Below are 13,683 nucleotides of genomic sequence, written 5' to 3' on the forward strand. Positions count from 1 at the left end.
CGAGCTTGTTAATAGTGCCTTAAAGCTATCTTTCAATTAGACGCATGTTTTGAGAATGGCATGAAATTGTCAGCACACACACGTTTCGACTGTGGTCAGGAATGCATTTGGTAATTGAATTGATCCTGATGGAGAAGAGTGTGGTACTAAATACAGAACCCTCGCCCAAATGTTTGGGAGAGAGCAGAGGGAAAACATACCTGAAACGATCAATTGCTCAAAAAGTTCTGGATAAATTTTGGAAGATGACCTCAAAGACTGATAAGGCAGATATTGTTGGGATATCACAGACATGGTGTCACACAGATATAAGCAATGCAGAATTGGAATTACGGGAGTACAATGTGTACAGACAGGATAGGAAGGGAGGAGGGGTTATGCTGTTAGTTAAGAAACACATAAAATCTAAGGAAGTGCATCTAGTTGACATACATGGACAGTGCAATGTTGAGTCAGTTTTGTGTAACATAAACACTGGAAAAACAACAATAAGAGTGGAGGAGTGTGTTATAGGCCTAATGGCCGTTTGAGTACAACAAACAGTTGTACAGAGAAATATTGGGCCAGTAAATCAGAATGTCTAATAATGGGGGATTTTAATTTCCCAGATGTTAACTGGAACTAGTGGTTAGTCACCCGCACACTACAAGACTTTTTTGGATTTATTGGATGATTGTTTTCTGCTGCAGCATTTTTGAGAGAGAGAGAGAGAGACTTGATTATCAGCAGTGATTATTTGTGCATTAATGATTTGCAGATAAAGGAACCACTGGCTGGCAGTGATCACAGTGCACTGATGTGTGATTTACTTAAATATTTTACTACCATCAGGAGTAAAGCGAAGAGTTTTTGCTTCCGTAAAGGTGACTAGGTTGTCTCAGACAGTTTTTAAATTTTATACAGTGGGACCAACTGATGATTTAGTTGGTCCCACTGTATAAAATTTATACAGTGGGACCAATCCACTGTATAAATTTTAAAAGCCAATTCTAAATGGGAAGCATTCAAGGAATTAATCATGGAAGCTATTGGCTTTTCATAATGATTAAGAAATACTGTTCAAGGTTTAGGCCTACACGGATGTCAGATGTACAGTGAGACTTGTGGCAGAGAAGAAAAATGCATGGAAAGCATATACATTATTGGGTGACACAAAAGCCTATTGTAATCAAGTCACAAAGGAGGTTAGGCAAGCAAAGGCAGATTATGAGAAATCTTTGGCAAAGGATGCTACGAAAAACAGCAAGGACTTCTGTACTTATATAAACTCTAAAAGGAAGGGGATAAATCAGATTGATCCACTTGATATCGATGGTTCAACTGTTGATGATTTTTCTCAGATAGCTGACAAACTGAATGAGTATTTTGCATCTACATTCACACCCGAGGAATTCTGTAGGGAAGTGGAGGACAGAAGCTTATTAAACTCTAACAGTGAGCTTAATGATTTTGTAATAACTGAGAACAAAATGGAAGAGAAATTGTTGAAGTTAAACATAAGAAATGCACCTGGGTTGAATGGAATCTATCCAGTTATATTAAAGGAGGCAGCAAAGGAAGTAAGCAAACCATTAGCCATAATTATAAGAGCATCCTTGGATTCAGGGGAAGTCCCCACAGACTGGAGATGTGCAAATGTATCCCCAATTCAAAAAGGAGGATCAAAGGGTGACGCAAGTAATTACAGACCTGTTAGTTTAACTTCTGTTCCAGGGGAAATAATGGAGTCGCTGGTTAAAGAAGCATTGCAGGATCATGTAGACGGAACTGCAGTAATAATTCAGACACAGCATGGATTTGTTAAGGGAAAGTCTTGTCTGACAAATTAGATTGGATACTATGATGTGGATACAAAGCAACTGGATGCAAAAAATAATTTTGATATCATATACTTGTTTTTCAGGAAAATTTTTGATACTGTTGCACATGGAAGACTACTGTACAAATTGGAGCAGTATGGTATTAAGGGCAAGTTTCTACATTGGATAAAAGGGTGATTGAGTGGGAGAAGACAGTGTGGTAATCAGTGGAAGCTGCTCTTTGTGGACTAATGTTATTATTTGAGAACCTCAGTGTTCGGTGTTGGGCCCACTGTTGTTTTGTATATTTATCAATGATAAAGGTATATCAGGCTTAATATCCAAGTTTGCAGATGATATTAAGGTTGGTAGGGTTGTTAATGACAGTAATGTCAGTGTGCTGCTGTAACAGGATTTAGGAAAGTTGGGCAGATGGGCTGAGAAGTGGGAACTGAAGTTTAACATTAACAAATGCAGTGTACTGCATATGGGTAGAAGTAATAACCCTAGAGAAATGTACCAATTCTATGGTACTACACTTAGGGTGGTAGATAATGAAGAAGACCTGGGAGTAATCGTGAAGACAGATATGAAGTTTTCTGAGCAGTGCAGACAAGCTGCCAGAGCAGGTCATGGGGTGTTGTCAATGATATACAGGAATTTTCTTAGTGGGGAAAAGGAGGTGATTATCCCTTTGTATAAGGCAATGGGCAGGCCACACCTTGAGTAATGCCATGTGCATAAAGCCTTTAATGGGTTGAGCAGGCTCAGTTCTGATGGGATTCTTCCTCTTGCTTAGATTACCAACCTGAAGGAGCATAAATTCAAATTGAGGAAAGACAGTTGTAGAATAGATGTGCAGAAATTTGCCTTTAGCCAGTGGGTAGTTGATTGCTGGAACAAACTTTTATATGTTGTTGTGGAAGTTGATAGTTTAAATAAATTCAAGGAGAAAATTACAAACTTTTAGAGGGAATGAATGTGTGAAATGGTGTTTTTTTTTTTTTTTTTTTTTTTTTTTGGCTGATGCTACATAAGCTTGATTTCTTGCATCACATTGCCTCTGCTGCTACTATTACTACTGGATTCATAGAGATCATGAAGAATCCCATATCCAGATTGTGTCAAAAGCTTTTTCGATGTAAAGACATCATCACTAAGGGTTTGTTCCTGAGAAATGCATTGTGAATGTTTCCTTCAGCTCTCAACATGAGCTCAAGTGTTGATCTACTTCTTCGGAAGCTATATTGATTTCGACTTAGGATGTTTTCCATCTCTAGGAACCATTTCAACCTGGCATTAGTTATTTTTTCTAATGTTTTTCCTAAACAACTAGTTAAAGTAATAGGTTGGATTCAAATGATCATTTCCTGGTTTTGGGAATGCTAATACAGTGTTCTCCCCAGAAAAATTTGCCAGCCAGGTGGCATTATGAAGTAGCTGGGTGGTTTATAATAATTGATTTTTATTATGAAGTAGCTGGGTGGTTTATAATAAATATAATTTATAATAAATTTTATAATACTGCGAAGTTTAATACTTCGCAGTATTATAAAATTTTGTTATTTATAAAAGTGACTTAAGCGATCCAGAGCAAAAATGAATTGCATAATTTAATATTATATGCTCCTGTCGCATTGAACTTGATTGCATAATATGTTTAAATTCATATTGATCGAGATCAGTGAGCAGTACCATACAGTACCACGAGAATTGCTTAAATTCTAGCTGGGTGGTCAGTTAAATTCACGGGGCTGTGCGCCCATTGGATAAGTCTTGGGGAGAATGCTGTAATATAATGGAATGACACCAGCTAGTTCAGTAGTACTTCTCATGAAAGATTCTATTATATAGTTTTAGAAGAGCAGACTGGGACTCTTCACTCAACTGGTATATCATGGCATAATACATTCCATCAGGGCCAGCAGCACTATTCTTTGATCATAAGAGTGCTCTGTGTAACTCGGCCATGGTAAAGGATACATTATATGGAAGCTGGTGCATAATATTAAAATTCAAATTATATTTTTCTGCTTGTACTTTATGCAACTGAAAGGTTATGTTCTTAGGTGGTCATAGCTGTGAGTGTTTGAAATGTTTCACCTAATGAATTAGCAATTTTAAGAGGATTAAGGATTTATTTCCCATTTAGAAGTAATATTGGAGTGGTTATAGGAGGGTATTTCCCATTAAATCTTCTGACTTTAGTCCAAATTGTTTTGATATCTGTGATTCTGTTTATAGTGGGAGCATATTGGGACCATAGCCTTTTTTTTTTTTTTTTTTTTTTTTTTACTCATTTTCTATATATGATGAGCTTTGGTTCTTGCTTTCTTAAATTGTATCAGATTAGCAGTGGTTAGTTGTTTTCAAAATAAATTCTAGTGTTCTCTTTTTGGTATTGCTACAGGCTTCATTCCACCATATTTTTAGGTGTGAGCTGGTTTTCATAGATAATTTAGTAGTATATAATGCTCAATACGTTCTACATCGATATCAATATTTGTAGAAGAATAAGAGAAATTTACCTCAATATGATATGTAGAACATATCTACATGATACTCTCCAGAAATTAAAACGAAAAAAAAATTAATGCAAAATGATTACAGTAAAAAATCAATTGAAAACAATTCAAAAATTAATTAAAAATTCAAAAAAAAAAGATTAAAAAAATTAATTTAAAAAGTTTAACATAAATTTCAAAAAAAGATTTTCTTTCCTGAAGCTGACAGTGCTTTTCAACCGTATGCCATGATCACAGGAATGGAAATACAGTAAACCCCCGCTATTCGCGGTATCTGTATTCGTGGTTTCACGTATTCGCGGTCGCTGATTTAATATAAAATGAAACCTTAAAAAATGTGAATTTTAAAGCGCCGTGAACATTTTCCGCCATAAAAAAACATGGGTGTGGCTAAAATTTATCTTTCCCGGTCAAAACAGCGCTCAGTGGGTGGGGGAGAGGGGTGACAAAATTGCGAGCGTGGATGTTTCTTGCTAATCCTTGTTTCAGTATGTGTTATGCGCTTGCCATGGAAGGTTTCGTCGTTTGCTTTTAATTTATATGTTTATAAATTGATATGCTTACAAAAGTGATAAATCTACCGTTTTGCAGTGTAAAACAGACTTTTTTGAGTGTGTTAACGGAAGAAAGACTTTATTGTGGACAAGTTCTTTCTAACCCGTACAAAAATATGGCTACGAATAACAAGGGAAATGTGAAAAGATCAAAGAAAGTGATGACATTAGCGAATAAAATTGAGTTATTGGACAAAATTTCTAATGGTGAAAGTGTCTTCTCAGTGGCAAAACATTATAAAATCAATGAGTTAACGGTATGATCAATCAAAAAATGGAAGAAAAAATCTGCCGTAGTGTCCGTGAAAATGCGCTAATTGCTTCAAAAATTTGCTCTGTAACTCGTGATGTTAAATTAGAAAAAATGGAAAAAGCTTTAAATCTGTGGATAGAAGACTGAACTCAAAATAAAATTCCGTTAAGTTCACTCATCATTTGTGAAAAGGCAAAACTCCTTTATCAACACTTTAGCGAAACTGGTGATAGCACTGGTGGAATAAGATTTTTAGCTATAGCAAAGGCGTTGGATTGAAAGATTTGTGTGAAATTTCTAATAAATATTACATTTAATATTAAATTGTTTCTTACTCTCATTTCAATGCCATATGCTTGCATTTCACTATGTACATAGTCATATTATGAAGGTACATATAATACATAAATAGACAAAATTTTAGACTAGTTTTTCTTATATATTTCATACTTTGGAATGGAACCCCTTTATTACTATGGGAGCCATAACTCAGTATTCGTCTTTTCGGTATTCGCGGCATTTCTCAGGAAGGTAACCCTCACGAGGGTTACCTTCCTGAGAAATAGTGGGGGTTTACTGTATGTGGAAATGAATGGTCAGCTTCAGGGAGAAAAATAATTTTTCAAGATTTAAGTTAAACTTTTTGAATACATTTTTTAAATTGTTTTTCGAATTTTTAATTAATTTTTGAATTGTTTTCAATTGATTTTTTACTGCAATCATTTTGCATTAATCATTTATTCATTTTAATTTCTGGTAAGTATCATACGGAAGTGTTCTACATCTCATATTGATGTAAATATCTCTTATTCTTCTACATATAGATAATTTAGGTATGGCAGTTTCTGCAGCTGCCATTATTTGCTGAGTAATGTAAGTTACTGCAGAGTGAATCAAATTAATTCTTCTGACTTTAGTCCAAACTGTTTTGATGTCTGTGATTCTATTTATAGTGGAGGCATATTGGGTCCATATCTTTTTTTTTTACTCATTTGTTGTATATGATGGGCTTTGGCTCTTGCTTTCTTAAACTGTATCAGATTAGCAGTGGTTGGGTGTTTGCAAAATAAATTCTAGTGTTCTCCTTTTGGCATTGCTACAGGCTTCATTCCATCATATTTTCAGGTGGGAGTGGGTTTTCAAAAATAATTTAGGTATGGCAGTTTCTTCAGCTGCCATTATTTGCTGAGTGATGTAAGTTACTGCAGAGTGGATGGCGAGAGACTCAATGATCTGAATATCTAAATGTGCCAGTTTTTGATATTTCATCCATTTAGCTTTGCAAACTTCCAAACTGTTTTTATTTCAGTTTGAGGAAGAGTTAGTTGAAAATGTGCATATTACTGAAAAGTGGTTACTGTTACGAGGTTGTGAGTAACTGTCCAATCAATAAGTGGAAACAAGTTTGGCAAGCATATTGAAAGGTTAATTGAGGAGAGAAGCTCGTGTGTGTGAGTGCAGTTGTTTAACAGTGTCAGATTGTGCCTTTCAGGAAATTTTTCAGTTAATTGACCTCTCTTATATCAAGAAGTAAGGATTATCAAGATGTAAGGAACTCCATAGAGGTAATGTCCATTCCAGTCACACACGATGCAAAAAGATGGTGGCAACTGAGTAACCAAACCATCCAAATCAGCAAAAGTGTATGAATGATTGGGCTGAAGGTATAAACAACTGTTATTGCTATCACAACCATAACTCAGGCAGTGATTGCTTCTAAAGTTATTTACAGCAGTGCTACCTCTCCATGAGCTATATTGGAGTTGTTTCTATTTTTTTAAGCATTAAGTGATGTTTTATGCTCATAGATATTTCAGGAGTCAGGTTTGTTTCCTGTAGACAAAGAACACAGGCTTATATTCAGTAATTATGTCATAAACATTGTCTAAGTTTGCTTGGAGTCTGCAACAATTGCACTGAACGATTCTATGCATTATTGAAGGTTATCAGGTGTGTCTGCATGCTTGCAGGATGCAGTTTGTTTATGCCTGTCTTATTCTTGTTTTTTCCCTTTTTGGGAATATTGGTCTGCTGATGGCAATATCTTCCTATATGTGAATTTCAAGAGGTAGATCATCCTCATGTGATTTTTCATCTGTGTCCATGGTATCAGTATGGGATTTTTGATTCTCTCTTTCAGAACTTGTTTGCTTTATTAGCTACCTTACAGAATTTTTATCTGGTAATATCGTTAATGGTGTATTTGCTGAAAGAATTTTATGCTGTTGGGCAGAGTGTTCTTTTAGTGAGGAATGGACTGATCTTACTCAGTCAGATATTGACATGCTTGGAGGAACTGAACAATTGGTTTGTACGGTTATGGAGTATTGTTGATTTTGCACAACTGAAGCATAGGAGGACGATTTAGTGGACACTAAAATCTGTTTCTGTGCTTCATGATATGGCACTTTGTGTTCAACTCTGTACTTTTGAATTTTCTTTTCTCTCTGCCATTGGGTGGACTCCTTTGAGTATGGCTAATGATTTCCTTGGCAATTTGGACATAATTGTGTTTCAGGAAGCACAGGTGGCTATACCTCTGCAGACTGCTTGGGAGTGCCCAAATTTCTGGCATGTAAAACAGTGGGACTGGGCTAGGAATGAATGGTCATTTCACATCTCAAATATCCAACTTTTACAGTTAATGTCAGAGTTGGTGTGTTGAATGTAAGAATGACTGTCCAATTAGGAGTAAGCACTCCATCATTCTTGACAACTCCTTTTTACACGTATTACATTTTGATCCTTTAATTCTTGAACAATCTCTTACTTGGATATGTTAAGGAGATCCCACTCTGCTATTACCCCTTTAGAGGAGTTCAAGGTGGCATGCAGGGTAACCTTTGTGGATAACCAAATGTTGATATCTTTTAAGAGTTTGAGTGTTTATGATCACTCATCTCTACCAGGAGGTCTCCTGATTGAAGTCTTCGGACCATTTTTGGAGGGCCAGCCACATTTTCAAGACATTTCTGAATTAAAGATGGGGAGAGCTTACTCAGTGGGTTGTCTCTCAAGGAATGCAGAATTAGAAAAAAAGAGGAGCAGGGTTTCAGTTCCTTCCTTTTTCTGTCTCTTTGCACTGGATGTGTTTATATCTTATTTAGTTGATGGATCTGGATCAAGTGATCCATAAGTGATATGCCTGGTGCTATTTGTCTTTGCTCCTTTTGCCCTGGGAGAGCAAGTTTCTTCTCCCAGGTTACTGGCCCTGCAGAACTTGTTAGTAATTAATATATACACTAAATAAAGATAGATAGATTTCCTTTCTGGGTTCTTACTTTAACAATTTAAGCACAGAACCACTTGAAGTAAACAAAAGGGAAAAAAAGACAATAGAAAGAAATATCTTTTTTTCTTGGAAAGAGCACTCTGTATATCGCAGAGAAAATCATTTGTCACTATCACTTGTCATTTGGGGCCACTAACATAAGTGTTGTGGTAAAAATCAGGAAACTGATTGGTTAAACATCAGCATTTCCCCACAAGCATCTCCCTGCTATGGAGGAGAAGTCAATTTTTAAAAATAATAAATAAATATAAAACAATAAAAAGTAATGTATACAATAAAAAAGCTAAATAACACAAAAATCTACATGATGCATAAGGAGTAATATGTATTGACAGTTCTCACAATTGTTATCAGAGGATGACTAAACGTTCAATTGTCCAGTGGTATTCCAAAATGTAAACAGCACTTAGGCAACACCAGCCCGTAGTTATCAAAAACTATTTAGCATGGAAAACGTAGTAGCGGGAAGAGCAGACAGTGAAATTATTATAATTTATTGTTATTGAAATAATTATTTTAATAAATTATTGTTATAATCCATCTTTATTATAATGAAATGAAAGCTTTGTTACGTGGAATATATGTAGATTAAGGCCTATGTAGCCGAGTGGTCAGGAGTGGGAGTGCAGCAACACACGTTCTTTGAGTAGACCAGGGTTCAAGCCCCTGAATGCTAAATACGATCAATCTGCCAAGCTTCACTGGACCAGCATGGCAGATTATGGTCCATTTCCCTCAACATGAATTGTTGAGGAGGCTTCTATCTTGCAGTGGATTGATAATGGCTGTAGTTTACCTTTTTACCTTTTATGTAGATTAAAGCATTTTGGTTATCAGTGTTGCATTAGCCTAGTGAAAAAAACTGATGAATAACAATAGTTAACCTAAAATTTTGGTTATGTACCAATGTAACCATATTCTAATGAGTAGAGAAGTATATGTAGGACAAATTTTCAAATACAAATTATTTTTATTCAAATAGGGCTCGGGGTCTGGGAAAATAATGACTCATAATAACTGCAATAAATTTACCAACCCTTATATATGACAAAGATTTTAATAAAATAAAATTAAATTAAATTAACCACAGGATAAAACTGTATATATTTAATATAAAATAGAATATGCTGATAAAATTATGGAGTCAAAGGTGATAAAAATAATAAACATAAAATTAAAAATATATGACTATTACAGAGTTAAAAGTGTTAAAAAAACACTGAAGCTTTCTTTAGTGTTGTTTTTATTGCTCTAGGTGAGGACCTCCTTTGTCAACAATGGAATTTTAAAGCCACGGTATATACTTAAATAATACCAGCAGGATCATGGCTTCGGTACTTGCCGGATGATCATAATGTATACCTCTGGAGCATGGGTGCACAGAATAAGTAAAGTAGTTATATGTAAAGTTAGTGCAAATGCATCATATTATTACACAGTTAAACTCTGAATTAGCAAATTTTTGCAAAGGTGGCATCGTTTAAGTTATATCTCATTGTGAATATCTTCATAACGAGTTGCCATGATATTGCACTACTTCGAATAAGGAATGTTTCACCAAAGGAGAAGACTGTTGTTACTTATTCTCAGTGGATACCACCACTCAGATGGCACCGTTTCAGAGCTATTTGTCCCTTCTTCTAATATGATGCATTTGCACTAACTTGTACATAGTCTAATTCTCTTGCAGCCTGAGGATAATGCATCTTAGTCTTAATTCATCTTATACACCAGGGATGGCCAACAAGTTGATCGCCACTTTAATTTCAGTAGATTACGACGAATTTAAAATATATATATAAAATAGATTAGCCAAAATCTAAATATTATTATTATTATTATTATATGCCCCACTGCATATGCTTATTAAAATCCATTGAACCACATGACTACTCTTGTTGCTGTGCAGCCGCTAGGCTTGTTGACTGAAAATTTGCGCAGTTATGTTGTGGAGAGCATAGTGTATGTGTCGAATTCTTATTTAGTTTACTTAATATTAATAATTGGCAGTACATATACATTAATTTATTACCCCTTTGATTTAAAATGAATACTACGAAAAAGAGTAAAACGTATCATTTTCAGCAAGAGTGGGAACTAGAATACTTTTTTGTAATGATAAACGAAAAATGTTGTTGTTCAATTTGCAATGCTCCGTGATTATACCCAAAAAAGGAAATTTAGAAAGGCAGTTCAACGCACTCCGTGGTAAATACCAATCGGATTTTCCACCTAATAGTGACCTTAGAAAAAATAAATTAAAGTAACTTAAATCCAGATTATTCTCACAACAAAATTTCTTCATAACACCTAATTTACAATCTAAAGCAGTAACTGTAGCATCATTTCAAGTGAGTCTTCTTGCAAAAAAATGCAAACAATTTTTTGATTTAGCTTACTTAATATTAATAACTTAATTATGGACATAGCTTTCAAAATTGTGAATTCCATCGGATGACAATCTCTTCAAAGGAGACTTCAAAATGCAACTCGATGAAAATGAACCTGATCTGATATTACACACAGGTGGCTAAATCGGAGTAAGTTTCTACAGAGATTTTGAAATTTTCTGATTGAAATTAAAAAAAATTGTTGATCAAAGGGGAGACGATTATCAGTAGCTACAAGATGCAGAGTAGTTGTGTGATCTGGCTTTTTTGGCAGATTTTACCAGTAAATTAAGTGATCTGAATTTGGAATTACAAGGAAAAAATAAAAATGTGGGTGACATGATTAGTAGTATTTCTGCATATAAATATCAATTTTTGGCAATGGCTAAGGATCTAAAAGAAAAAAAAATTTGATCATTTTGCAAATATCTTTTTTTTTTTTGAATTTAATAGTGAGAAATATGTTTCTGAAATCGAGAAAGTTGTGGATGATATTTAAACCAGATTCAGTGATTTTAAAACAATTGAAGAAATTGTTCAATATATTTCTTATCCATTTAATGTCGACTTAGATGCGAAACAAATTGCAGAAAAAATCGCTGAGATTTTTCACATTTAGAAAATATTACTTGAAAATGAAATTATTACGCTGTGAAACGATATCTTCCTAAAAGCCAGATCATCAGAAGAAGACTTCTGGAACTGTGTTTGCCGAGAAAATTACCCAACTGTAAAAAAATGCAGTAAACTTTTAAATTCCTGTTTTGGTTCCACATATCTATGTGAATCGACCTTTTTGTATTTGAAACAAACAAAGACCAAGAATCGCTCTACTCTTATGGACTTGCATACAGAAGACTCTTTATGGTTGGCCTTATCACAGTATACCCCTGATTTTGAAAGGTTGACAGATGACATAAACTTCACATAAATTAAAAATTTAAATACATATGAATTTAAAATAAGAATTCTAAGTTGTATTTAATTTTAAAATTTATAAAAATTTTTCAATATGTGTTGATTAACTTTTTTTTAACCATGTGCGATGAAACTCTTGAGATGGTAGATCGCCGCACATTTTGAAGAAAAAAAGTAGATCGCATCACAAATTAAGTTGGCCACCCCTGTTATACACCATCAGGCATCTCTCATATTGTGCAGTTATACTTCATAACTGTTTTGCCATCATTGCATCACTAGGTACCTACCCACCCACCCACCGAAGAAGGGTCAAATAGCCCTGAAACGGCACCGGGGGAGCCTGATGATGTCTGGAGTTTCCAAGAATAGGTAACAACAGTCTTCCCCACTGGGGAAGCGTTGCCTATTCGAGGAGTTTTTGAGTGGTGTGAGTTGGAGGTACTGTCCCTTTCATTCTTCTACACCGTTTCTTTTCCTCTTCTATTCTTACTATTACTTTCCCTCTACTTTTTTGCTTTTCTAAATCTGATAGGGACAATGGATAGTAGAGTTATTATCCCACACACATACAAAATAGCCCTGAAATGGTGCCATCTGAATGGTGGTATCCGCTGAGAATAAATAACAACAGTCTTTTCCTTTGGTGAAGCGTTACTTATTCAAAGTAGTGCAATATCATGGCAACTCGCTGTGAAGGTATTTACAATATGAGATAACTTAAACGATGCTGCCTTTGCAAAAATTTGCTCGTTCAGAGTTTATCTGTGTACTAATATGATGCATTTGCAATAACTTGTACGTAGTCTAATTCTCTTGTAGCCTGAGGCATAAGCCCTTAATGCATCTTAGTAAAGTAGTTATGCCAAAATATACTTTACAAGCACAGAGATTTGCCTTATTGGGTGTGACCAGGGCATGCAGGACTGCCTCCTCTGAAACTCTACAAATAATATCAGGGAAGATGCCTGTTAAGTATGTTATGTTAGAGTGGCTTGTTATATTATACAAGAAAAATATAAGAAAGGCCATTATGGGTAAAAGAAAGGCCATTATCTTACCCAGATGAAAACAAAGTGTATATGCGATCAGATGTTAAAAGTGAGAAGGCATGGATACTACAAGAATTGATGACTTTCTGGCAAAACTAATAAAGGCAGGCTTATTTATAATACTTGTTTATTCCTTGGGTAGGAATTGTGAATAAAAATAAGACATGGGTACAATTTGGCTTAAATGCAACTTTCTTAATAAGTGGATATGGCTTTGTATATAAACTGTTCCAATTTAGATTGAAAGGGCAAGGAACCTGTTCACGTGGACAGGAGGAAACTATACTGATTTAAGATTGACTTTGGAGATGTCTGCTGGTGTGGATTTAAAAGTGGCTCCCTGGGTATTGTTCACAGAGAAAAGACTTAAGTATTTTAATGACCATGTAAGTGCTGTGTTTGCAAAATTTATTACTAGATAGTAGAAGCCAACCTCCTTGCAGAAGGGATGGAAACTTTTTTGACTAAGATATATGTATTATAAATCGTCAAGATATATTCTCTTCAGAGAAGGCTAAGTGGCAGTAATGAATTTTTTTTGTTTAATGTTAAAATTTTTATTTAACTAATCATTTTTGAACTCTAAAACTCTGATAATGATATGATCCAAGCCATGGATAGGCTTAGGCCTAAGGACTGGTTGGACATATATTTTAAATGATACTTACCGGAAGAGGATGGGAATTATTATTTTGTTATAATAAAATTATTTTTTAATAGTACTTGAGCTTGTTGCTCATATCAGTGTGTTTTTTCTGTAAAGTGTACGTTCAGGGGCCAGTTTGCATGTTATGTGGGCTGAAAAATCCAGAATAACTCACTTGGCAAACTCTGCTCATTCTGCCTAAGACTGGCTAACTCCAGTTTTGATTTGTAATAAAAGGAAATAAAAATATATCA

At 34.9% G+C, this 13,683-nt stretch overlaps 1 protein-coding gene across 1 annotated transcript in view; it reads left to right on the forward strand.

Annotated features, from left to right (window-relative positions):
- LOC150090085 (uncharacterized) overlaps positions 1-13,683 on the forward strand; it is a 460,543-nt gene that overhangs the window by 45,448 nt on the left and 401,412 nt on the right. The gene's annotated exons all lie outside the window — the stretch shown is intronic.

Source organism: Mastigoproctus giganteus, chromosome 2 (assembly GCF_048544385.1).
Source record: "Mastigoproctus giganteus isolate SK-2022 chromosome 2, ASM4854438v1, whole genome shotgun sequence".
NCBI lineage: Eukaryota > Metazoa > Arthropoda > Arachnida > Uropygi > Thelyphonidae > Mastigoproctus > Mastigoproctus giganteus.